We start from the raw sequence: 27,482 nt of genomic DNA, 5'->3' as shown, positions 1-27,482 counted from the left end.
TTTGTCAGATGGATGAAGAAAATACCAAAGTGCTGGTATGGCAGAGCCACAGGACAGTGCTGTCATGGGTCCCCTAGTAATCATGAGGAGAAAAGCAGCTTGGTGGCCAGTAACCAGGAGCATTAACTTGTTATGTGAGCCAGAAATATACTTTAATTTTTTTGAAATGTACCTTAATTTTTTAAGCCACTGATGCTTCACAGTTTATTTGTTATAATAGTATTTCCCTACTGATACACTTCTTTGAAATATTCTTCCAACTGCTTTCTCTGCTTTTAATTTCTGGAATGTAGATCAGTGAGATTTATAAAACTTCCCAGATTAATCTCCTAATTTCTTATTTTTTCTCTTTGACTTTTTCCTTGACTTCTAGTGAGATTTATTTAAAAGTTTCTTCCAACCATTCCATTAAAAACATTGGAAGGTGGGGGAGTGGGAAGGAACAATCATACTTTTACTTTCCAGAGTATTTTTCTATGATTTCCCTCGTTTATAGTATATAGCTCATGTTTGATTCAATGTGTTCCTTATCTCTGAGGATAATAATTATAGCTTGTAAAATTATTTTCCTGCCGTTTACATAATTAATTTCCTTTTTGTATGTATGTGTTGGATGGTTTTCCTCAATGTCCTATGATCCAGGGTTGCCATGCTTCTTTAGATTGAGGTGCTAGAAATCCAACTGAAAGCTCTGTGTGGAGCCAGGGAAGCAGTGATACATCTTGGCAACTGGTGGGCTTCCTATAGGGCAATTAGAAGGCCCACTAGCTTCTTCACTGGAAGACCTTCAATCATGTACCATGGATTCTCAACTTGGCTCTGATGTTCTGGGAGCCCTGCAGAGGCAGAGGGCTGGGTGGGGGTGTAGAATGAGGTTTCCATCATTTTTTATGCATGCTTGCATTTCACCTTCACCTCCATCTTAAAATGTGCCAGTTGTTGCCCTAGTCTGAAGCCTCTCTAGTTCAATGTCTCCATGGAATAAGACCGCAAGTCTTATTACAAGGATTGAAAAGAAATAATTACCTAATAAGAAAGCTAAGGCTGGGTTGCAGAAATAGAGCTGGGTTGGCCTATTGGGATTGTTCACTCTCCCAGAGTTTTGCAGGTCAAGTGATGTATTGATGTATTAATGATTACTTTGTCCATGATATAAGCAACACAGGAGAGATAATAAGTGTGGTATGGTTTTGGGTCCTAACTGTCCTTCCTACTGAATAGAAAAATCTCAGCAAAAGATAACCTAAATTAATAGGGTATCTTGCTTTGCAAGATAAACAGAGTCTGAGATAATGACTTGAGTGGAGTTAATTTGGGAGGTGATATTTGAAACAGAAGAGGGGGAAAGAGGAGAGTGAACAAGGGAATGGAGAAAAGGCCACAAAAGAATGAGTCACTGAGTTGGTAAATAGTGTGGGCAATTGAGGCTCAAGCCCAGTCAGGACCATCTTGGGCCCCCAGTGGAACTGATCTCAGAAACGTCACATCAAATGAAATGGAAATAAAGTAATTTATCTATTGCCTCACACTGTCCCTTTTATAAGGGTCACTCCTGAGGGCATTAACAACCCCCCCCCCACTTCAGAGCAGTGGCTGTTCAAGACCTAAAGGGTCTTCCTCTGCTTTGGAGAGAACCCCTACAGCCGAACAAGGAGATACCAAGACTGAGCTGTGGCATGCTGGCAGAATGTGTGGAATGTTCATCCCAGCTGCAGGGAGATCAGCTAGACAAAGAGCACATAATGAAAGGCACCGTGAGCATCCGCTACATGGGGGTAGTGGAAGGAGATGACATAAGTGACCAAACAGATGAGAGAAATAGAGCCTCCAAGGAGCCCCAAAAGGCCCACATGACAGAAAACCAGCTTTAAACATCTGCCAGGCATGGAGAAAGCAAAGCCAGCTCCAAAGGGACCACCTCTATTCTTCTTCCCTTCCCTTTCCTACTCTTGCCTATGCCCAGATCCTCGAGCTCTCTGGCCAACATGCTGGGGGCCTAGGGAAGAGGAGAACTCCCAAGTCCATGTCTCCTTCCTCCACTGGAAGCTTCAAGCCTGAGGAAGTGATGAAGTGCTGTCTTTAAATCAATTTCAGAGTTTTCATTAATATCCTGGATTGGATACTGATTTGTGAACCAAAACTGTTTTCAGCTCTCTATAAGCATAAGAAGTACATGTGACCTAAGAATGAGTAGAAAAGTTTTTATCTTAGGGCAGGAGATAGTCAACCCTTCCAAATAAAGCTCTATTGAGAGTGTGGGAGATAAAGTTGTATTTTGATTGCAGCATTGGTATCCTTATTTGATCTACATTTATCAGGCCATTTGAATGGAAAAAAACCTCATCTTTGCTTTTTTTTCCCTGGAGGACCACAGTTTCCCAAATGAAAAAGGTGATGAAAGGTATGGAAGATAGGAAGTTCGGCTTGAGGCTGTAAGAACCCAAACTCCTTACCACTACTCGCAAGGCTTGGTGTGGTCCTCAGCCTGCTTACCCCTCCTAGTCACATAATGCTCTCTCAAACTCTATGCTCTAGCTACACTGAGATTCATTTACTACCTGCAGAGCACCAAAATATAGTTCCTCCCAGCCCCCCATATTTATTCTCTATTCTCTCTCCCCTCCTCCCATCTTCCACCTCCTCTTTTAAATCCACCTAATTACTTATCATTCACTAGATGTCAACCTAAAAGTTGCTTCCTCCAGGAAGACCTCCCAAGCATCAAAGTCTATGTCACATGTCTTTCGAGTCTTGGTGATCCATTTCTCCTACGATAGTGATAGCACCTTATCGCTATCATATTTTCTTGTTTACTTCGTATTGCACTCTCTGCCCTCGTCCACTACCACAGTCTCTGAATCTAAGAGGTGGTCTGTCTGGTTCACATCTGCAGCCCCAGAAGCTAGCATAGTATCTAGCATGTGGTGGGAATACTTGTTAAATGAGTTAATTTGTATATGTATTTTCATAAAATATCTGACAAATGTACACATATTAAGCTACAGATTTTTACAAAATCAGCTTTGCAGAAAGGAATAAAATGACAAGATAATAGAACCACCCCGAAAATTCAGGATTTATGGTGGCTATATAGTCTATGGCCCTAAGAGAGTTTTTCTCCAAGTGTGGTCCCTGAACAAGCAGCATGACCCAGGAGCTAGTTAGAAATGCAAATTCGATTGTCTTCCAGTTAAAGGTGAGATCCTCCATATGATCTCACCTTTAACTGGAACATAATCAACAAAAGAAAAAAGTAAACAAAATATAACCAGAGATATTGAAGAACAATCTAACAATAGCCAAAGGGAAGGGGGGAGGGGATATTGGGGGTAAGGGTTTTCAGGAACAACTATAAAGGACACATGGACAAAACCAAGGGGGAGGATGGAAGCAGGGGAGGGAGGTGGGATTGGCTGGGGTGAGGGGGAGTGGTGGGGGAAAAATGTAGACAACTGTAACTGAACAATAAAATAATTTAAAAAAATAAATAAAAGGACAAAGAGCTTATTTATCAACTAATCCACAAACATTTGTGTATATATGATACATGCAGAGCATAGAACTGGATTAAAGTAAAATAAATGTGACAATATTTTCAAAAAAAGAAAAAAAGAAATGCAAATTCTCAGCACGTCCCTCCAATCAGAAACCCTGGAGGAAGGGACCAACATCGGTGTTTAACAAGCCCTTCACGGCACACTCAAGTTTGAGAACCACTGCCCTAATATCTAAAATATCCCTCCCTGCAAAGTGCTTAAGTCATATTTGGAAGGAGGAGATGGTGTCTATTAAACATCCCTGAAAATCAAGACCCACGTGACCTTGTTCTTCTTGATGCCATTCAAGTTAACCATCTGAACTAAACAGCGTCCAACACAGTCCATTACCAGAGGACTCAGCTGGAAAGGATTACAAGTGAGCAGCACTGTCAACATCTACAAACGGGGCCCAGGTGCCTGCATCTGGTCCTCCTGGCTAGGAAATCACTGGATTACTTGCTTCATTTAATTCTACATTTTAACAGCCTGACATTTTAAACTGCATGGCTGGGTCTTTAATGAGATGGGCCCATCTCTGTACCTATCTTGGCATGACGACTTACTTTGTGGGGGAGTTGAATTAGCAAGGGTGTTTGGCCAGGGAAAGGGAAAGTGACATTTGGAATGTTTGGCCAATCCATATGTGACCTTAAGATGTGAAATCAAAGCCTTCAGGTAGACAAAACCAGAAATCATCCAGAACCTTCCGTGAATATTTGCTGACTCCTACACCCAAGGAAGTTTTCTATTTTAAAAACCCTATCAAGTTCAGGGAAATGGGAAGCTGTATATATTGGATCAGATTTTATTTTATCTATGAAGGTCATCAACAGGACCAATGGGACCTAAGACACTGGAAGGAAATTAAGTTTTTAAATGAATTAAAAATAAATAAATAAGCCCAAACCAAAACAAACAAAAAACCAAAACAAGAGGCAAGGCAAGGATAAAAAAGAGTAAAAAGTTTTCAGTTGAGGCTAACAAAAACAAATAATAAATAAACAAATAATATGCCAGACACTTTGTTAAGGAGAAAAAAAGAGAGAAGAGTCAATATGTCCGTCATCTCAGTGCCGAAGACTATCTACTTAGCCTCCAGAGTGGCTCTCTCCGATAAGGAAGCCGGTAGCCAAGAGAGGCTAATTAAATTAAAACCAATTAAAATTAAATAAAATAAGAAATTCATTGCCTCAGCCACACAAGCCACATTTCATCTGTTCAGCAGCCACATGTGGCTGCCATACTGTACAGCACAGATTACACCAGTCCCTTGATCCTGGAAAGTTTTGTTGGACTGTGCTTCTCTAGAACTTACTCTAAGATCGCACTTGTATGTTTCCCTACCCTTCCAGGGATACCTAAACTCATAGAATACGGAAAATCGAAAGGTAAATGGCCAAGGACGCAAGTAATTTTCCTTTGTTGATGAATTAAAAGTCTCCCTGAAATTCAGCACATGGGGCCTGTTTTGTTTGTCTACACATCTCTCTCACACACATTCAATGAGATTCACCACAACAAATGTCAACTTGAATGCATGCTCTGGACAACACACAGCCCTGCGCCCCACCTGCAGAGTAAAGATGCATCGAATCTAGTTTCTATTCTCCAGGGACATATTTTACAGGATATGTGAGACCAGGACACAACTATATTGAGCTAAGAAAAATAGGTAAGTTGAGATAAGTATGAACTAAGGCATAGATCTCCAGTGTTACTGTGCACGTAACGACCTTGTGAACAGTACAGATGCTGCAGCCCCGTCCCCAGAGAGGAATACTCTTTGGTTCCAAGAGAGACAGCTAGTATCAGGTCTGTGCCTCCTCCATGGAAGCAGACACCTGAAAGATGGGCGTTGAATATAGAGACAGGGCGGTATAGGATAATAAGCATTCTGCTATAGTTAAAGAGGACAACTTATAAACTAGCGTTGGCATAAATATTTGTGTGTTGTTGATCATACCGCATCAGCAACTTAACTAGTAATTGTCAAAATGTCCCAACCTGATTTGTTTTTTAATCTTCAAAAGCCGAAAGAACAGTTTAAATCCTTAAGTAGAAAAATGAACTCAGGAGTCAGTAAGATCTGAATGGAATTAACAGGGAAACCAAGTCCTCAAGTCACCAGAATTATTCAAAGGCCCTAAGCCAAGCAAAAGACAATAGAGCCAGTCTTCTGGGGACAGATAAGTTATACTCATAAAGCTATTGATTAATATAGGGAAATTGGCCATCCTTAGGGAAAGAGCACAATGTTTCTTACAGACAGAACAACTCTGAAATATAGGAAGACATTCCTGGAGAGCGCGATATGTAAAGCTATGGGCAGCTGGCAAATATTATGTCCCGAGATGCTGTACTTACCAAATGACAAAGATGCTGAAAGTCTTAGCCAGTGAATAACATTCTGGGCCCACACTGTCCATAGCTACCACCTGGCTCCCTAGTTGGCAGTAACAGCTTTAACATCAATAGATGACTTGGGCCGGGGCGACGGACTCTGCTCCTGTGTTTGGGAAAAACCAGAGAAATGAGCATTAGTTGACTTAGATAACATCTCAAACCAAAAAATACATGAGTATTAAAATTCTAACTTTTTCACTCATGTCCTGAATTTCTTTTTCATCCATCTATTCTGGAATATTGCAAACTCATCCCTTCTTTGTTTTTTCCCCCTTCCTTCTTCCCTCCCTCCTTCTCTTCCTTTCCTCTTCCTTCCCATCTTTTCATTCCTTGTTTTTTCTTAATTTTCTAAAAGATTTGAGATGAAGGGGATTGCGTTTTCTTAACAGAATAAAGCAGGTAAAAAACAAGAACGTTGATTCACTCAAGGCTGTCTTAACTTCCTTTGTTTGAACATATCCCTTCACCACCCCCAGAATGCCTTCTTTAATGACAAACAATTTCCTGCTACACCAGATCCCAAGACCTTAATCCTTGTGCAGGGCCATGCAAATGTTAAATTTGTAAGTCATATGCAGTTGTTCCAAGGAATTTTTATTGAGTTTCATTGGACATGCAGGCTAAAATGCAATTTCTGGCTTTTATTAGACAGTAAAAGTCTCTGTTTCAACTAACTCAACAAAGAAAAATTTGGGTGCAATACATAGCAGATGGGAGGAAAAACCATCATGTAAGACTGTACTGGTTGTACACTGTTCAACTCCAGGGAGAACCATTTACAAAGTCTTTGAAGTGAATAGTGTCCCCAGGAGTGGAAGAGTTGCTCAGCTGTCCCTGACAGCCTTAGCAGGAAGCTTTCTATATAATTATCATAGGCTATATGTGCATTCGATTATGCATTTATTGACTGCTTATCATATGTCAGCTGTGTACCAGGCTATGGTAAGCAAGACTGATTAATTATCTGTCTTCAGGGAGCTAATACGTTATTAGGAGAGTCAAATAATGAAGCAAACACTCCTGATTAAAGCACAGTAAGTACTGTGGTACAAGAAATACAGAGTGTCATGAAGCACAGAGAAGGGTGTCCCTTTGGATGAGGTCAGGGGAGAGTCCTAGAGGAATTTATCATTATTTTGAAATATTAGAGATGAATGGGAATTAGATAGTCCAAGTGAGTAGATACGGTTGGGATGCTAGTTACGTTGGAGCCAAGCGCATTTGTCCTATCAGAGCCCACTGCAGAGCTGAGCCATCTGCGGGACCCGCTTGGGGAAGATGTCATCTCCATACAGTCACCTGGACAGCTGTGCTTTGCCTCTGCTTATTGACACCTGTCTTGAATCTCATGGTTTGTGCTAAAGTAATTGGAGTACTTTACTCCCCACTCGATTGTGGGAGCCCCCTGGGAACAGAGGATGTCTGAGCTCCCGATGTCCTGTTATTCTCTTTGTGTGTGGTAGGTGTCCGATAAATACTGAGAGAAAGTAATTAAACCATCACCTAACTTAAGGTAAATCTGTCTGAAATAAAGACTTGGGAATTTTATTTTTCCTTTTCCTAGCCTTTCGATGAAGTTAAACCAGCAAAGACATCTAACCCAGGCTGCCTTTGAGCCCGGTTATCTGATTTTAGTTGTGCTATTAGTGAATGCATAAGAGCAGTTTCCTGATATTGTAATATCACAGAAAAGGACATTTAAATACATAATGACATTTGCAGCAAAAGGCTTATGGTCTCATGTTTTGATTTCAATCTTATAAACACTTGAAAGTAGCTTTATAGGTGTCTTGGGCTAATTCTGAGAGAGCGTATAGTTTTTGTGCAGTCATTGGAAAGAAAACATAGTATCCTGTTCCAATAAAAGTTTCAGACACAGCAATAAATCAGCTTTGCCTTTCAGAACACAACATTAGGCCATGGGTTTGGGCATAACATTTGGTAATATCATTGAGACACTAAAGGCAACCATCACAACCCACGGTTCCAACGGCAGCTTCAGAACATGACAATGGCGTGCAGGTTTTTTAAACCTAGTATGGAGAAGAGCATGGAGACAGCCGCTTGAAACCCATTAACAAGATCAGCCTTTGCCTTGACACTAACAGAGTAGTTTTCCTGAAAGCTCATAAAATATGTTTGTATCTCCACTGATAAGTAGGCAATGACAGTGGTAGAATGTCCTCGATTTATTTTAATCAGCTTAAAAAATTTAAATGTTAGACTGCAAATCGGTACAATCTTGTGACCTAACACAATTGCAGCAGTCTCTTCTCTTATTCATTACAATGTGGCCAGCAACAGTGAGGATAAGTGGCCTAAAAGAGTGGGCTTTCATCATTTGCCTTGTATTTTCAGCTTGCATTTACATCAGAGGATTTTAATGCCAATTTTCTCCTGGTTTTTGGATTGTAATTCCTCACAAGATCTGTCTCCAGAATAGCTATGCCAAACTTGGTCATCCACGACAACAGTGATATGAGTTAGAGAAATACTGGTCTCCAGGTCTCTTTGGAGAACAAATTCAGATTTAATGCTGCCAGTACCCCATATTTCTTGGGAGAAATATGCTAGAGTCTTTGATTTCACCTGTAGGGATACTCAATAATAATGAATAAAGTTACCGATTTAAAAGCCTCTCATTTGCTTATTCTCGTTACTTTTAATTCTGATGATCTTGGATTACACTGGGCTGTTTCAACACTTAATTTTTCATGATTTCTTGAGACTTTCCACAAAGCAAATACACTTTTCATGTGCAAATAATTGACATGTTACAACATAGATATAAATATCTTTACAATTGAGCATCTTTCCATATTAGGTTTGCAAATAGTTGTCCAGTGAATATTTCTGAATAAAAGAATGAATTGTTCTATAAATATTTCTCCATATCAATCAGCCAAAATATGGTAAGGCCAGACTGTGACTTGGATAATTTTCAAATAACATACTTCCAATTGCAAAAAGCAGCTCAAACCACTGAGCATTTTCACTACACTGTTGCTCTGGTCCCTAGGTCTCTATTGTCTCCCAAAGCAGCCCAGCTCCCAGGAACAGTCAGTAAAATGACTGTGCCATAGTCGCCACAGTCGGTGGTCCTATTCCTCAGGCCATATGAATGTTTACCTTTCTCTGCATGAACCTCAGTAGCTCCATTCTCTCCCATGGCTGAGCCCTCAAGCTTCCTACAAAAGTCATTCTTCATAACTGAAGGTTCAATCCTGTGCTAGTTTCTAGAACCAACACCAACTTTTATCTTTGTTAGGAGGATTTATGGAATTCTGGTTTAATATCTAGGACATCCTTTCCTATTTGCTTGACTGCCACTTTGGCTGTCATCTTGCTCCCAGGTCTTATAATTGGATTTCTTCTTTTTTTCCTACTGTGGCTGCCTCACCTGTGGCCTCCTGGCTCACCTTGGGCTCAATCTGTATCTCAGTAATGTGGATGATGAGCTCAGCCTCCTTAGGAATGTACTGTCTTCATTCCTTTTCGGCACTTTAGAGTGGTGGAAGGCTGTACTCTGACTACCCATGAATTCGGGAAAGAAGAACATTACTGAAATCTCCTGCCTGCTTGCTGCTTAGATTGCTGGAAATCCTCATCGCCAATGTACATGTCCCATTTGTCAGACACTCCACTGGATATCCTAACCCCTGCTTTCTGCAGCCACAATGGATGAGTGCTGAAATCTATTTGTGCGCTAGTTCAGGTCCTCTGAGAAGTAAATGCTGGGACAGGATAAAGTGTGCAAGGATTTCACTAAGGGACATGCCTGTGTGAAAGGAACTAGGAAGAGAAGTGGAGAAGGCTGGTAGAGAATTCAGATTGTAATGTTCAATGACTCCCAATGAAGGGGAGAAGGTGGCAGCTCCTAGCCTCCCCCTTCCGCCTTACAAAGGTCTGGGAAAGCTGTCAGGGCATCTTAACCAAAGGCATCTACCAAAGGGGTACTGTGTCTCTCAGGGTTAGGCCTGACTTAATATCCCGTCATCATTTAACCATTGGGAGGGAACAGCCTGTGGGAGGGCTGCTTGGGCACAACCCCACCCTTGATTCCAGAGTGCAGCAGCTGGGGCCCTTGGTCATCCACTCCCTGTAGTCACAGGTCTGCCAGATGCGTGCCCATGGCCATCACCACCTGTTAGGCTGGGCTTTCTTCTAGCCCTGGAAGCTGGGTCTGTACCCAAGGAGCTAGTCCCACCCAGCAAGCATGCTTTTTTCCCTCCAGGTCCCAGCATCTCCCAGCCTGCGCCATCCCAATGGAGTCACCAGACAGCCAGGCCATGCCTTACCATAAGTAGCACTTGCATGTGTCAATTCCCTCTTGGCATTTCTCAGTGAATTTTTATGTGCTTCTAAAACCCCCAAATTAATTGGGACATTGAGAAAATGAGAAAAGGCGTCCTAATTCTCTTCTGAAAATTAAAACTGAACAATCGACATAGAGACATAACTGGCCTCATGAAAGCCACTAACACAAAATCAAAAGTAAGAGCAGAAAACTGATGCACGGAGTCAAAGAACAAGGTCAGCATTTCAGGAACCGGGACAGCAGAACAGACAAGTGGCCATGCCTTCACTCAGCCTTCCTCCAGCTGTCACCATGTTATACATGTGTGTTCAATGCAAATGAAATATTAGTAAGTTGATATGCATCATTTACTTTATACAAATTATATAACTGATGTTAAAAAATGTCAAGTTTTGAAGCAAAATAAGTCCTCCAGTTGCCAGTTTCCATGTGTGACTCTGGGTAGCGTTGGTAATCTAATAAAGAGCTGAATGTAAGGTTGTTCAGATTCTACCCAACAACACTTTGCAGCACTTCCAGTGTTTACATGTTTACAATAGGACACTATTTCTGTAAATAATACTAAATTGAAAATTCCTTATCTAGTAAACAATTTTAATATCTGTAATGATTAATCAACAGAATAAAGAATGTTACAAGTATTTTAACAATAATGCAAAATAGAGAATAACTCATGAAATTCCCCAGAATTCTAATTTCTCGTTCCGAGTTCTAAAGATTGGAAACACCAAGAGATGAAGCTTGGGAGTTCTCCAGAACTGAGTGGAGAAGTGGCGGTGACTTAGACAACCATGCTGCTTTCACCTTATTCGGTGGGAATGCAACCCCCTTAGCTAATCGGAAGCTCAATTTCATGGCTCCTTCACATAAGGAAAATAATCACATCTTGCAGCCTCTAGTTGTATGTCTTCCCATTTTACAAAAAGACGACACAGTTTTCTTTTAATTTATATGTCCTCTATAGGCTGTGATAACTACATGGCTAAAAAGGAAAGCAATACTACAATTTAAGAAAAACAAAAGTGCATGATTTTAGCCATGATATTCCAGCAGCAGGTTTCATACACTTGAACTTTGGTGAATGTGTCATCCCTCCAAAGACCTATTCCTGATCCTACTCCAGTGCCTTGATTGGCTTGGACTGTCAAAACAAAATATAACAGACTGGGTGGCTTAAACAGGACACATTTATTTTTTCCCAGTTCTGGAGGCTGGAAGTCCAATAGCAAGGTGCCAGCCAATTTAGTTCCTGGAGAAGGCTTTCTCGCTGGCTTGCATCTTTGTGTCCTCACATGATAGAGACAGCAAGCTCTCTAAAAGCACTTTTCCTATCATGAGGTTCCCACCCTTATGACCTCATCTAATCCAAATTACCTCCCATCTCAAATATCACCACATCGGGAGGTTAGGGCTTCAACATATTAATTTGGGGAGACACATTCAGCCCATAACATCCAGCAGGACATCCCTGAGACCACCACAAGCTCATAAAAATGAAGTCCAATTGGGGAAGGGTGATTGGGCAGTTCTCACCCTTTTCCCTAGTGCTCCTTATTCCCCTGTAGGCACTAGTCCCTCAGTGTCCCCATGGGGCCCTTCTCTGGGACTTGGGCAGGGAGTGGAGGAGGCAGCACACTCCTGTGTGTTGAGGGCAGACAATGCACAAGGGCCCCACAAACAGGATTGACTTCCATCCTTCCTTCTTCCCTGGGGAGAGCCCGGCCTCCATTACAGAAGAGAGACATTTGGGGGTCGAATGGTTTCAATAATTTCCATGTCACATAAGCAGTAAGGGCTACACCTGGTTTTTAAAGATAAAATTCATACACCATAAAATTCACCCCTTTAAAGCATACAGTTCAGTGTTTTTTAGTATATTCACAAGGCTGTGCAACCATCACTACTATCAAATTTCATGATGTTTCACCACCCCAAAAAGAAACCCTGTACCCATTATTAGTCACTCCTTAGCCCCCCTTCTCCCAGCCCTTGGAAACTTCTTATCTGCTTTCTGTCTCTGTAGATTTGCCTATTTTCGACACTTCATATAAGTGGAATCAGATAATATGTTGTGTTTTGTGTCTGGCTTCTTTCAGTTAGCGTATTTTCACATTCATCCACATTGTAGCATGAATCACTACCTCATTCTTCTTTATGGTTGAATAATATTCCACTGCATGGATACACTATATTTTATTTATCCATTTATCAACTGATGGACATTTGGGTTGTTTCCACTTTTTGGTTGTTATGAATCATGCTGCTATAAACATTTATGTGCAAGTCTTTCGTGTTGACATATTTTCAGTTCTCTTGGGTATACGCCTGGGTGTTGAATTGCTGGGTCATATTGTAACTCTATCTTTAACTGTATGAGGAACTGCTAATCAACCTAGTTGTGAACAGTCTAGTTTTGAACTGTCTAGGTTCTTCCCACCACATCAAGCAATCATTATAATTCCTCTCAACCTTTCAACCTTGGCTATGCACTCTAAGCATCTGGAGACCTTTAAAAATATACCGAAGTCCTAGTGTCCCCTACAAGAGATTCTGATGTAATTGGTGTAAGCTGGGGCTCAGACACTGGCCTTTGTTCCAAGCTCTGAGTAGATTCTACTAGGAAGCCAAGGTTGAGGATGATCACATTACACTGTCCACAGAGCTAGAATATAGGTCTATATAGACTTATATAGACCTATAGAGGCCTATTCTATAGGCCTGTGTGAGCTGAGGTCAACCTCCCTACTGTTAATAAGAGAAACAACAGGCTAAGGCTATACGGGGAAGTATTGCCTGTCTCTTGACGACATTATGTTTTAAGAGAGTAAAGATCCACAGGTCCCTGACAGAGGTTTCTGACTTGCCTTGGAAACACAGTGAGACCATGGCAGGCTGGCAGGCCCCTCGGACCCAGTGTCTACCCATGAAGGTACGTGTGCACCATTGTTGTCTGTTTACCTCACAACGACCCGAATGATGGCCACCCATTTCACAGATGAAACCCGAAAGGTTGAAGAATCAGAGAACCTCATCTAAGGTCCTCAAGGGGTGGAGCTGGGATCTGAACTGAGGACATCCAGCTCTGGAGTCCATTCTAGTAAACAATTTTAGCAATGATAAAAATAGTTCTCCACCTTAGTTACTACAAAAATATCACTAAACACAGTACTCTTTATGTCCCAAACCAAAATACTCTGGTGAGAAATGAACCGAAGATTTTAAAATTTGGCCAAAGGCACTAAGAAAATACATACTGATATCAAAAAATTTCAGCCATCCTGGCTTTCAAACTTGTGTACCTGACCCTAGGGCACAAGGTGTTTTTTCTCTGTACCCATGATGGACATAGCTAATGTTTCTTCTCTGAGGATGGGGATTCCGATAATGGACCATACATGATAACATCACCCTGAGTCTGAGAGGAGTTTTGAAGGTTGAAAATCTTGCTAAAAGTTACCAGCACAGTGCAGGCTGGGCTGCTGTCTCCTTCCACCGACCCAACCATATCAGTTTCAAAACTGTCTCTCTCAGTAGCCTCTGGTTTTATTTAATTTACTGCACTTGGAATTTGATAAGTTCCTGGCTAGCTTTTGCATTCTTTCAGATCCTTGTAATTCACATATTATCTTTCAGCTTTAGTCTTTTGAATCTTCTAGTTACTCCTGGAGGAAAGCTGCTTTAGTGTTTTATCCAGTTAATGCCGCAAAAACGTAGTCAGAGTCAAACACAGGGATATATTCTTACCCAGAAGTGTCATTGTGGTCCAGACACTGCTCAATGTCCGACATTTGGGGGGGTCCAGTATTGTTCATGGGCCCCACCAGGCATCTACACGTGAAAAAGAGTATCCCCTCCCTACAGGAGTTCACATTTTTGTGGGAAGGACAGACAACAGCCAGTTATGAAATAATAAGCATTCCGGCTGAGGTATGTATACAGTGCCATCCTCGCTCATGACTGAGGCAGCGGGCACACTGTGGACGCCAAGGGCGTTTTTAAACTAGAGGTTGTGGAATGTAAGTAAAGGGGGCAACCATATTCCAGGAAGGCACCCTCAAAGCATTGGTTATGAGAGTGGATGTGGTTTGAACACAGAGTGGGGGACACAGCGTGAAGAGATTCAAAAATGGTTAATCCTTATATAGTCTCAATGCATGCCATGAGAAGTGCTTGCTGCTTGTTAACTCCTAATAATTGTCACAGTGCTTGAGAGGTAGGCATTACAGTTCACCCATTTTAGAGATAAGGAAACTAGGGCAGAGAAAAGCCATAGTACTCAATAAGGGATGAAGCTAGGGTTCAAATCCAGGTAGCACGGTGTCAGAGTCTGCAGTATAATTCAACCAGGCTGGTGTGGAAAGCTTGTGTCAGATCCTGAAAGACTTTTCCAGTTCATCCCATTTGTCCATTCATTCATTCACTCATTCATTCAAAGTACATTCACAGAATGTGACTATATGTTAGGCATGACGATAGGCTTGAAGACAAAAGAGACAAGGTCCTTGAATTCTACCCTTAAGGCAATGGTGTACGCAGAACAGTGGGCAGGTCACCATTTAATTAAAAAGCAATGGAATAATTAGACACTGCCTTCTGGTGCTACAGTCTAACAGGTGGGAAATACTAAAGCAGATAAATTCAATCAAAATTATGAAAAGAAAAGTTGGGCTCAGCCTTAGACCTAATAAAGGTAAATCTCGTAACATGCAAGTGGACAAAGATGGGTAAAGAACATGTTGCACGAAGAAGAGAAGGAGTACAGTGCGGGGATGTTGATGCAAATGTAAAGGGAATACAATTTGATATAAAGGGTTAAATGGAGTAGCTGGCAGGGTAGGCTTTCTGGAATGGTTAGTGGCACCCAAGGTATCATGAACATCACTTGGGTCTCTCTCCAAATCCATCATGGCTTTTCTTGGACACATTTGAGGACACTGTCAGCACATATGAGCACCTGGAGGCCAGCTCTGGCTGACCTAGACAAGCACTGGCCTAAAGGAATGTAGTTCTAAATTCTTCCCAGAACACATGCAATTAGTACACTCTGGTCTTAAGTGATAACGACTTCAGCAGACTGGACACACAAAAAACCAAGATCTTATCAACTCCCAGCTGACTGATTTGCCAGAGAGTGAATGCCCCTCACCTATCCTGCCTCCTCCAGAACTTGCCAGTGACAGGAAAGGGGAAACTACTGGGCTTAGAAAGTTTTCCTTTAAAACTCCTTAAACTTGAAGCATGGGCAACACTTTGGGAAACTCTTTCCAAAGCAGATTTTTCTGCTTGACCAAAGGTATAATTTTTCCTCTAGGAAGTTAAGGTACCTCATGCTGGTGTAATCGAGTTTCCCTGGGAAGAAGCCGATGCCCCCTGGGTGGTCACTGTAGTGGAAAAATTAAATGCAGATGTTTGGCGGGTTGCCTCCCATGCATCCTGTTCTTTGTGTTTTCCTCCTAGAGAAACGAAGTGGCTTCAGGATGTCCCGAACACTGGGGCTACGTACTCACTAACAACATGTCCGTGCAGTTTGCTGCCACACAAACCTCTGAAATTAATTAATTATCCAAAGAATTCATCAGTTTACCTGCTCCCCCCGCCTCGCCACCCAATATTGGCTATCTCTTCTCCCAGCCACTGTCCTAGCCAATGGACACAGTAGTTGTGTCCCTTCTTATTTGAGGAATGATCATGGGAAAACTCACAAATTCGTGAAATGCAGATTTTTTAAGCTGTGCTCTTATTTATTTTGAGAAACAAATGTTGACACTTTTAACCTTTCAAATGAAGGGTAAAAGAAAAGGGTAAAAGTTGCTGTCCTAACATGGTGTTATGAGGCAAAGGTAACAAATACTGATTTGCTAGTGCATTCACCTGCTAGTTTTTAAAAAAGATTTTACGTATTTATATTTAGAGAGAGGGGGAGGGATGGAGAAAGAGAGGGAGAGAAACATCAATGTGTGGTTGCCTCTTGTGTGCCCCCTACTGGAGACCTGGCCTGCAATCCAGACATGTGCCCTGACTGGGAATCGAACCTGAGATCCTTTGGTTCGCAGGCTGGTGCTCAATCCACTGAGCCACACCAGTCAGGGCTCACCTACTAATTTTTGAGAAAGTATCAGTGAAGAGAAGAATAGGTTAAACTTATAAAACTCACCTTTACAAATAATCTCATTTCTTTTATTAAAAAATATATTTATTCCAATTCCCCTCCAGCTACTGCTTCCTTTATTTCTTGTCATTTATAACATAACTCCTCTAAAGAACTGTGTGTACTCTGAGCCTGATTTCTCTTTTACAATGCATTTTATACTACTACAATTTCTTTATCTCACCATAAAACCCATTCACGTGCAAACCTCCCCAACACAAAACAAGTCAGCTCTGCTTCTAGGCTGAAGATAATTTTCTTTCCAAATCCTATACTCTCTCATTTTAGGACCATGTTCCAATTAAGTTTGTGCATCAATTCAAGGCTGGCTTCTTATACTAGCTCATGGCTATGATCTTCCTTGGTGGATCCTTAAACAGGCCAATAAAATCATAGTGAAAATACTGTCTACAACTTCACTCTGCAGCACAAATATTAATCTATTGTCAGCTATTATTTGCAGTCAGCAGTATTTTCTAGTATTAACAAGCCTGTCCGAATCCAGTACAATGCCAAAAAAGCATCATGATACACAATTTAAAAACTGTATAAGGTCTGTCTGGAAAAAGTCCAGCCATTGTTAATATAATGAGAATGGTTTGCACATCGATGTAACCTGGCAGCCTAGGAGAGTGGACTGGAATGTACATGTGTGAATGAACAATGGCGACTTCACTGTGCTAGTCAATGGGGACCGTAGACACCATCAAGTGAGCATGTGCACCGTGCGGTTATCACATTCAAAATGACTGAGTGAATACAGCAACAAATCTGCATCAAATTTTGCATTAAGCTTAAACATTCCTCTATGGAAACTATTCGGATGATTCAGAAGGTTGCAGCTACGGGCAACTGGTGACTGTCATCTTCCTCATGACAATGTGCCCGCTCATGCATCATGTCTTATACAGAGTATTTTTTTTTTGAATTGTACATTTTATTTTTTTTTCAATTTTTAAATTATTTTATTGTTGCTCAATTACAGTTGTCTGCATTTTCTCCCCACCCCTCCACCCTACCCAAGCCAAACCCACCTCCCTCCCCTCCTTCCACCCTCCGCCTTGGTTTTGTCCATGCGTCCTTTATAGTAGTTCCTGAAAATCCTTCTCCCCACTATCCCTTCCCCACTCCCCTCTGGCTATTGTTAGATTGTTCTTAATTTCAATGTCACTGGTTATATTTTGTTTGCTTTTTTCTTTTGTTGATTATGTTCCAGTTAAAGGTGAGATCATATGGTATTTGTCCCTCACCATGTGGCTTATTTCACTTAGCATAACGTTCTCCAGTTCCATCCATGCTGTTGCAAAGGGTATAAGTTCCTTCTTTCTCTCTGCTGCATAGAATATACAGAGTATTTTGGTGAAACATCAAGTCACCCAGGTGACTCAGCCCCCCTATAGCCCAGATTTGGCGCCCTGTGACTTCTGGCTTTTCCCAAAACTAAAGTCACCATTGGCAGGGAAGAGATTTCAGACCATTGATGAGATTCAGAAAAACATGATGGGGCAGCTGATGGCAACTGGGAGAACCGCGTGAGGTCCCAAGGTGACTCCTTTGAAGGGGACTGAGGCGTCATTGTACTTATATACTATTTCTTGTATCTTCTTCAATAAATGTCTCTATTTTTCATATTATATGGCTGGATACCTTCTGGACAGACCTCATATTTCCACTCTTCATAGTCAGGGCCAGTCAATAGAGTATATGCCCATATGTGTGCTGTGTACCCTTTAAGTACACAAATGTCACAGTCATCTTGCACTTCTATAATTGTGCTCACCGAATGTATTGCTTCTCTAAGTGATAATAGTAGGGTAGGTTGATGGATTGGTCTGCAAGTGCATTCCCTTTCCAAGGGTAAACTCTGCCAGCAACTCTTGAGTCATTACAGGGTGGAGAGAGGAATAAGTGAAAGTTTTAAAATCACTTTCAAAACATGCAGTTAATTCTTCCATCACCCAATCCTTCTCCAGATACTGCGTCATTTCTCAACTTCCTTTTACAAGAGTCCTTCAAAGTGTTGTCTCTACTTCCTGTTTCCAATTTCCTGCCTCTCAATCTATTAAAGCTCTTCTGATGAAGCTTTTGCAGCCACCACTCACCAAGGCTGTTCTACTGAAGTCACACTAGCTACTTCCACATTACTAAATCCAGCCTCAGCTCCCAGTCCTCATCATGCCTGGCTTGTTAGCATTTTACAAAGCTCATCACTCTGCCCCCTTTGAAACACTTTTTGTACCTGGCTGCTGGGACACCACACCACTCTGCTGTTCCTTCTGCCTGTCTGGCTACTTCTCAGGCTCCTTGCTGGTTTCTTCTCCTGATTTCTTTTAAAATAGAGGAGAAATTCACATAACATAAAATGAACCATTTAAAAATGAACAATTCAGTGGCATTTAGTACAATCACAGTGTTGTACAACCACGGCCTCTATCTAGTTCCAAATGTTTCTATCATCACAAAATGAAACCTGATACCCACAAAGCAGTCACTCCATTCCTCCCAACCCCTAGTCCCTGGAAACCATTAATCTGCTTTCTGTTTCTATGGATTTAAGTATTCTGGCCATTTCATATAAATACGATAATATAATATGTGACCTTTAGTGTTTGGTTTCTTTAATTTAAAATAGTGTTTTGAGGCCCATCTGTGTTATACCATAGGCCAATACTTCATTTCTTTTCAGGGCTGAATAATACTCCATTGTATGGGTAGACCACAACTTGTGTTACCTGTTGATGGACACTAGGGTTGCTTGCACCTTCTGGATATTGTGCACCTGACTTTTTATTATCAATGTGCCCTGGGACTCAGTCCTTCCACCACTTCTGTCTTCTTTTTCATTTCCACATTTCTGTTGAGTGGATCTCTTCCAGTCATATGGCCTTCTATAATGCCTGCATGCAGTATATCTCCAACTTAGGCTTCTCTTCCAAACTCCATACTCTTATAATTCAACTGCCTGCTTGACATCCATTATTGGATTCCAATAGGCATGTCAAATGTAACATATCAATTTGCTACCAATCTTACAGCTCGTAGTCTCTCCATCTCAGTTAATTTCAGCTTCATCCATCTTTATGCTTTGGCCAAGGAGCTCAGAGACACCTTTGGTTCCTCTGAAATTCACATTTGATTTATCAGCAAATCCTATCATCTGCTCTCATCACTTCCACTCTGGCCATCTAGATCCAAATTACCTGCTTCAATATCATCTCGATTATTACAATGGTCCCCTGGCTGGTCCCTCAGCTTCTTGCAAGACTGGTTTATAAAATACACTCATACACACCCCAGCTCCTCAGGACTCTATGTTCTCACATACTGCTAGCCTGCACCACTTATAAAGTACTTAGGCAAATGCATTATGACCTTCTAGGAGGGGTTAAAGTCTATCCATTATCATCTGGTGAAGACTTTCTCAACTGAAATAAGCATGGAAGAAATGAATTTGATTTATGAATTTTTAAATGTTCTTAGGTTCTGGATTTATTTTCCTTGCTTCCAATTCTTCAGGAAAAAAGAAACATCAACATAAATTAAGTTTCTTAGGTCCACTCCAAGGGAAAGAAAACATTCTTCTTTGTTTAATTTCAGTGATAATCTCCCTCCACCCATTTTAATACATGGACTAACTCTTGATTCCCTGACCAGCTTTTATTCCAAGTTTGAGAATTAGCTCCATGTTGCCCATGAATTTAAAAGAGCAATAAATTAACTCCACTGAATTCCATTCACAAATAGAATATAGCATAGCAGCACTGAAAACTTAAAGCAGGATTCAATTAGCATCAAACTAATTTTACTTGTCACATGTACTATTTGTAAGAAAAGAACATTTTGTGCTGTGATATAATTGTCAACTTATCTTGCTATAAAGCTGTGGCTTTAACTGGGGGCAATTTTGCTCCCCTCCCCCAGGAGACATTAGGCAACATGGAGAAACATTTTTTGGTTGTCACAACATGGAAGGGAGGTGCTACTGGTATCTAATGGGTAGAGGCCAGGATTGCTGCTAAACATTCTACAGTGCACAGGACAGCCCCTACAACCAAGAACTACCTGGACCAAAACGTCAAGAGTGCCAAGTCTGAGACGCTCTGATTTAAAGTTAAAGGGGGTGGATAAATGGTGATAGAAGGAGACTTGACTTACGGTAGTGAACACACAATACAATATACACATGATGTGTTATGGAATTATGCACCAGAAACCTATATAATTTTATTAACCAATGTCACCCCAATACATTCAATAAAAAATAAAATTAAAATATTTATCATTCTTCGGGACCATGGAGTATAAGTCCAATTAAAAAGAGATTTAAATTTTATAAGCAGATTTTTGGTTTTCTGATTTGGTTGCTTTCATGGAAGGTACAGTTTTTATATTTTTATGTCAATATAAATTAGCATATGTCACCTTTAAAGTCCCCCATGCGGCACTAAGCCAACTTCTGGAAATTCTCTGAGAAAAACTCAGTAGCAACTAATTTCCTGAAACACTGATCTGGCACCAAACTGCTCCAGAGACAATTACAAAAGCAAGAAGCAAAGTGCATTGCACATAGTAGGTGTTGACAATACGTAGTGATTTATTGACGCCAGTTCAGAATGTGTTTGCAGTTCAAGGTTCTGGGTGGTTTGTTAGTTTCTATGTTTGTGAACCTGATACAATACTCAAATTCTTTTGGGCTCAGTGGGGTCCCACAATTTCTATAAATGAAGGTGGTGTGAGATGATTTAGAAAGATTTTATCCCAAAATGCTCCAATCAACCTCTTTCTTTCTATTTTACCTGCAGATTGGCGTGGTCATACTTACAGGCCTGGGTACAGGTATAACTCTGTAACCGCCGGAGACATTTGAAATTGGAAATCCCACATGTATTGTATTCTCTACTTTAAGAGACTAAAACATTATTAACTTCCAGAACATGGATACTGGAAGAACTAATGAATATGTAGTGCAACCACTCCTCTTTTATTACAAATGAGGAAAGAGAAGCTCCCAGAGGCTATGAGACTTTTCCAAGGCCACAGAGCTGGTTAGCGGCCAATTCTGGACAAAAGCTCTGCTCTTATGTTAGAGTAGGCTGAGATTTTCCCAAGAGACTAATTTTTCTTTGCTTGACTTGTTTGGAATCAATCTTTCCCAAACTGCGGTGTAAAGTTATGTTGTCTAATTTATCGTAAGCCTATAAATTTGATATAAGTCCCTGAGCAAGTTATTTTTTCCCATCCTTTTATCTGAAATTAAAATCCTTCCACTGAGTGCACTGCACGATTCTTTAAAGTGAGCTGGAAATCATTATAATACAGACTGAACAAGTATAACATATGACACTTACTACTTAATATTTAATAACTATGCAGTTAATTATTTTTTGTCTTAATGGCTTTTGAAAGTTATATGGCTTTGGGAAAAATTCTTTTTTTCTCCTAGAATATCAACTTTTTTACCCTAAAACACACTAAATAAACTGTAAGAAGTGACATGTTAACATTTTGCTTCACACAGCAATCTTTACTCAGAGAATACAATAATATAGGAGAAATTTTAGGTATATCATGTTTGAAATTTCATGCACACCCAAAGAATTCTGCTTGGCCCTTACACCAAGCGAGAGGCCTGAACAGGCTGACGGTTGTTGGCCACACGGACCATCTCCACATTTTGAAGCATAATCACATGTAAACTTTGTTTTTCCAAAAGCATATTTCTGTCCTACAACTTTATTTGTAAATTTATTTTGAAAATAATGCAGCCATAAGCCTCAAAAGGTTGAAAAATTATTAAGGAAAGTGGGTCAGAAAAAATGACTTTCAACAAACCTTTCTAACATCTATTTGTGTATTTATCTATGTAGTATCTATTTAATCCAATGGAAACTTCTTTTATTTAATGGTTCTCAGGAATTCATTCAAGCTACTAAGCAAAGGACAGAATTGAAAGTGACTTGGAATTTTTTTAACCATAGAGCCGAGAAGTCAAGCACCCTCCACACTTATAATCCTACAGGTCACCTTTCCCTGTTCCCACACAGGCCTCGGTATTAAAACATTTGATTTCAGATCTTCTCTTTGCCTATTTTCCTGCCAGCTAAATACTGAAGTGTTGTAACAGACACTTCAAAAATGCCTGGATTCAGGCATGTGACTTTAATAGGAGGCTCTGGCTGGAACTTTTTGCAATGAAAACCAAATAATTCTGCGCTCAAATGGAAATGGAAATATTTCATCCTGAATTATCTTTACAAGATGATTCCAGCTTTTACATATGAAAATAACAGTTAAGATTTTTATCTGCGAATTTCTCAGGAGCTCCATTTTCAGACTATGTGGTCTATTTTAAACACACCATATGGATTATGTACTCTAAGAACTACTCTGGACTAAAAAAAAATTGTGCAAACACAAACCACCCAGTTCTAAAGTCCCAGCTGGTACTTCTGTTACCCATAAGTGCTCTTTTCTGTTTATGTTTCTTACACCCACATGTATATATGTTTGCAGTTGGAATCCTTCACCCTTGTCTCTTAAAAATTCCTTGAGCAATAAGGCAGCTGAGAACGGGACTTTGCTCCATTTTTGCAGGCTGATATTTAGCCCAGCAATGTGTACAAAGTCAACACCGAAGGCAGGAGGCCACCAGGAGAATGCAAGGTCCAGAATCTTCTCCTCTCCCTCTTCCATTCAAATTTACTTGTCTGCTGTTCCATTTCCTTGAGGCTTAACTCTCTGCTTTTGCAGATGCCACCCAGTGTGAGGAAGCAGCATCTCCCAAAGCTGTGGACCTTACCCACTGTTAACAAGAGTCCCATGGAAAGAAGGGTCCCATGGGTAAACTACGGAGATTCAAAACTTCTCAAAGCCTTTTACACACAGAGCTTTCCATGTTAACACTTGTTGTAAATATCTTGGATGGGTCACAGGAGTACAGATTTTTCTGTAATGTGTAATATGGAACTCTTCCTTTTTCCCTCAGTGTCCTAGAGGAAGAATATTCCATAGAACTCATTGGGAACTACTACAGTTTAACGGACCTTCTCAAGGTTTAATACTATACTCCAGGGCATGAGTCTCAAGTAGGACATACAGGCCTCCCAGATGGCTGTTGGGGAAGCTATTTTTAAATAAGTGGAGCTATCGGCACATGTCAGGACCCACCACATAAGTGGTTGCCTATTTCAGCCCTGATAATACACTCTCCTGTGACATAGTCACATTGTCACACATCTAGGAGTGACAACAATGATTTTAGGAATGATGAGACATGAGAGGCAAAGCAGAAAATAGACAGAAATTTTAACTGTCATTTAGGGTTTATGGATTACAAACAGCAGCAATCCCCTTTGTCCTTTTGTCCCCACTACACAATGATGAACTTGAGAGTGGGGCCAGGTTGTCCCTAGTTGTTGCCCTGAGCTCTAATCCAGGGTCTGGCACAGTTTTATACTTAATGAGTATTTTCAGAGTGACTTAGTGATTCAGTGGTTACCAAATTTGGGCATTCTGCTCAATTTTCATATTTCTCCCTTCATCTCTGCAATTACAATCTGCGTTCTCACAGATGATTGTGTGGATCTGTACATAAGGGAATCAGAGAGGACATAGAGTCAGTTTTTTATCCCCTGTCTGAAAGCCACTTAGATTAGGTAAATGATCAGATCTGTTGCATTTAAAAACTCTAAAAAGAGGCTCCAAGACATCCTTACTATTTTGTTCTAAAGCTACATGACACTCACGGCTAAGACAATTGTCTTCAATCACACCTTCTATCTTGTGCAACTGTCAAAACACACTTGAGGGATGGTGGCCATTTCCATGGAAGTGTCAAGTTCAAACATACTTTTCTCTAAACACTTTGGCAAAACCACCAAAGAACAAGATTTTTCTTGTTGCATAATTAAATGAAGAACATTCTCTGGAATCGTATCTCCATCCTCACCTTAAACACACATATGCACACATGAATATATCTGCATGCACGTGTGTATTTATATATGAATGTGTAAGTGTACTGATGTTACCTACCTAATCATATAGGTTAAACACTTTAGCCATTTTCATGACCTCCTTCTCCTATAGACTTTATTCATTTAATTAGCCAGTGAATTTGACCCATACTATTCCTGAAGAGACACATCCATTGGATCCTTTCCAGATTTCTACCATTAGTTCTAGCCTCCCTTCTTTTTCACTTAGACTATGCAGTAGGCTCTAGACTAGTAGAGAGATATTTCCAAACTCCCCAAGCAGTATTACATTTGTATGACCTTATATAACTGCTAAGCTGTCTGCCAATACATTGGGTTGGCCAAAAGGTTCATTCGGTTTTTAAGTAAAAATAAAAAACACATTTTTAATTTTCACCAATAACTTTATTTAACAACATATTCACTGTTTTCTTCCACTACCTTTTACCATATTTCAGGCAACTTCATAATTCCATCTTTCTAAAACTTTTTATCTTCTTGAGCAAAGAACTGTTCCAGGTGCCTTTTGCAGTCTTCCAGGGAATTGACATTTTTTCCACTAACAGAATTTTGTAAAAAATGAAATAAATGGAAATCCAAAGGTGCAATGTCTGGTGAATATGGTAAATGAATCACAACTCCCCAGCCAAGCTGTAAGAATTTCTGCCTGGTCATCAAAGAAACATGAGGTCTGACATCATCCTGATTAAAGATTCTGCATTTTCTGTTGACTAATTCTGGACACTTTTCATCGAGTGCTGCTTTCAGTTGGTCTAATTGGGAGCAGTACTTGTTGGAATTAATCATTAGGTTTTCCAGAAGGATCTCATAACAGAGGACTCCTCTCCAATCCCATCATGTACACAACATCACCTTCATTGGATGTAGACCGGCCTTTGGTGTGCTCAGTGGTGGTTCATTTCGCTTGCCCCACAATCTCTTCTATTCCACATTATTGTAAAGTATCTATTTTTCATTGCCTGTCACAATTTGTTTTAAAAACAAAACATTTTTGTTTCATTTAAGTAGAGAACCACATGTGGAAATATGGTCAAGAATTTTTTTTTTTTTTTGCTTAACTTATGTGGAACTCAAACATAAAAGCGATTAACATAACCAAGCTTGTGTTAATGATTTTTTACACTTGATTTATATATTTTAAGTATGTCGGCTATCTCCCACATGTTATAACATTGACTGTTCTCCATTAACGTCTTGACGATCACTATCAACTTCAATTGGTCTACCCAACAGAGGAGCATTGTCCAGCAAGAAGTCTCTAGCACAAAACTTCGCAAACCACTTTTCACATGTTCAGTCAGTCACAGCATCACCCTCATATATGGCACAAATCTTTTTTTGTTTCAGCTACATTTTTACCTTTCTTGAAATAATAATGTATAATATGCCCAAAACATGACTTATTTTCTTCCATCTTCAATATGAAAGTGGGTACACAAAAATTCACCAATTTCAGTAAGTTTTGTTTCTTTAAATGCATGCTGATATGAAGCTGTCACAGTACAATCTACAATCTAATAAAACTGTTTTGACTGAATTGAAAGACAACTAAACACTACTAGAGCCATCGCACAGAAAAAACATAATGGACTTTTTAGCTAATCCAATATTACTTCACGTTTATGATCGTTCTGTAACCAGGCACTATGGCCTCTGTGTGCGCATGAGATCACTGTGAGTGATGAACAATGAGCTCAGTGTCCCACAGCCAGTAATTTATTTGTCAACCAATCATGCTTCCTCCCACCTCATTCCCTGCCCCCATGGACCTTAGATATTTTTAAAAACATACCTAAAAAATAAATTTTAAAGGACTTCTAAATGGGAACTTATTAAGTGGGAAAAGACAAAATTTGTCTTTAGATATCATTAATAAAGTTATTAGCTATTAAAATTTTAAAATAATTACCTACTGATTAAAATTAAATAAATTCTACTTAAAACCAGTTAATTTGCACTATGAAAAAACGAGATACATCTTTTGTGAATTCCTAAGGGCATGTGAAAGCAGTGTATTGCCTTCAAAGGGTTCTAATATTACCTAACCGTTCAGATTTGGGGATCTTGGCAACTAGAACTATTTTCTGGGTGCATACACCGTATTCGTCTTTGCTTTTCTCCCAGTATAGGATGACTCATCCCAGTATCTCTAATCTTCCTTACCCTGCTCAGCCTCTAAGCCTCAACTCATAGGCCATTCCTCCTCACTACCCCCCAAACCTTGCCTGTTACTCCAGGTTGTTGTTCATAACTCCCTTAGGGTATTCATCAGATTCTAGTCTATATTATGGTTATCTGGGTACACGTCCTCTACTCTTAGAGGATCATTCATTTATTCACTGACTCAACAAATAACCTTTCACCATTGCTACCATGCTGAGCCTATTTGGGGCTCTGAAAACAGAGGAATAAGAAAAAATTTCACTCAAGAGTGCAATCTTGTGCAAGCACCTGCTGTCTCTGTTATGCCACATGCATTGATGGTGCTGCTTGGCCAGTCCAGCACATCTGACTTCAGACTCCAGTTAATAGAGTGCCGTTTACCCTTCCACCTCTCTAGTGTAGCCTGAGACTGTAAATCCACCACAAAGAAATCTTGAATTTCAGCCTTGCATTAAGCATCTAATAGCCGACTGCACTTCAAACAGAATGGTGCTTCTATTGAGAAAGAGGTATCCCTTACACGAGCCCAGCATTCCATTAACCAATGAAAGAAAGCGTTGTTTAAACATGCCATTTCTCCCTGAGTTCTCCTCTTAATTAATTATGTAGTTTAGAGTAGTAATGGTAGTAGAGAAATCTGTCATAGCCAGAGTTCTTTTCCACTAATGAACTAATTAGAACTTCTTTTTTATGTTTACATTTATATGTAAACGTAAGTTGATTTCACAAAGTGTACTGAGTTCAGTAGTGATGAGAAGGGTCCATGGCTTCCTTGAACAATTAGGAACAATTGTTTGAGTGCTTTGCTTCTAATTATAATTGTCAGTTCATCATTTATATAATAAACCTGTCTGAGGGCCTGTTTCCACAACCCATGTACACTAATACACTAAGGAAAACAAAGAGAACCTAAG

At 40.2% G+C, this 27,482-nt stretch overlaps 1 long non-coding RNA gene across 1 annotated transcript in view; it reads right to left on the bottom strand.

The window, feature by feature from the left end:
- Positions 1-27,482, bottom strand: part of LOC123480693 (uncharacterized) — a 143,776-nt gene that overhangs the window by 77,665 nt on the left and 38,629 nt on the right. Inside the window, exon 4 of the long non-coding RNA XR_006656770.3 lies at positions 5,904-6,045. This is a non-coding gene — a long non-coding RNA (uncharacterized lncRNA). The remainder of the gene's footprint in view (positions 1-5,903; positions 6,046-27,482) is intronic.

Source organism: Desmodus rotundus, chromosome X (genome assembly GCF_022682495.2).
Source record: "Desmodus rotundus isolate HL8 chromosome X, HLdesRot8A.1, whole genome shotgun sequence".
NCBI lineage: Eukaryota > Metazoa > Chordata > Mammalia > Chiroptera > Phyllostomidae > Desmodus > Desmodus rotundus.
This window is presented reverse-complemented; position numbering and strand designations above follow the sequence as displayed.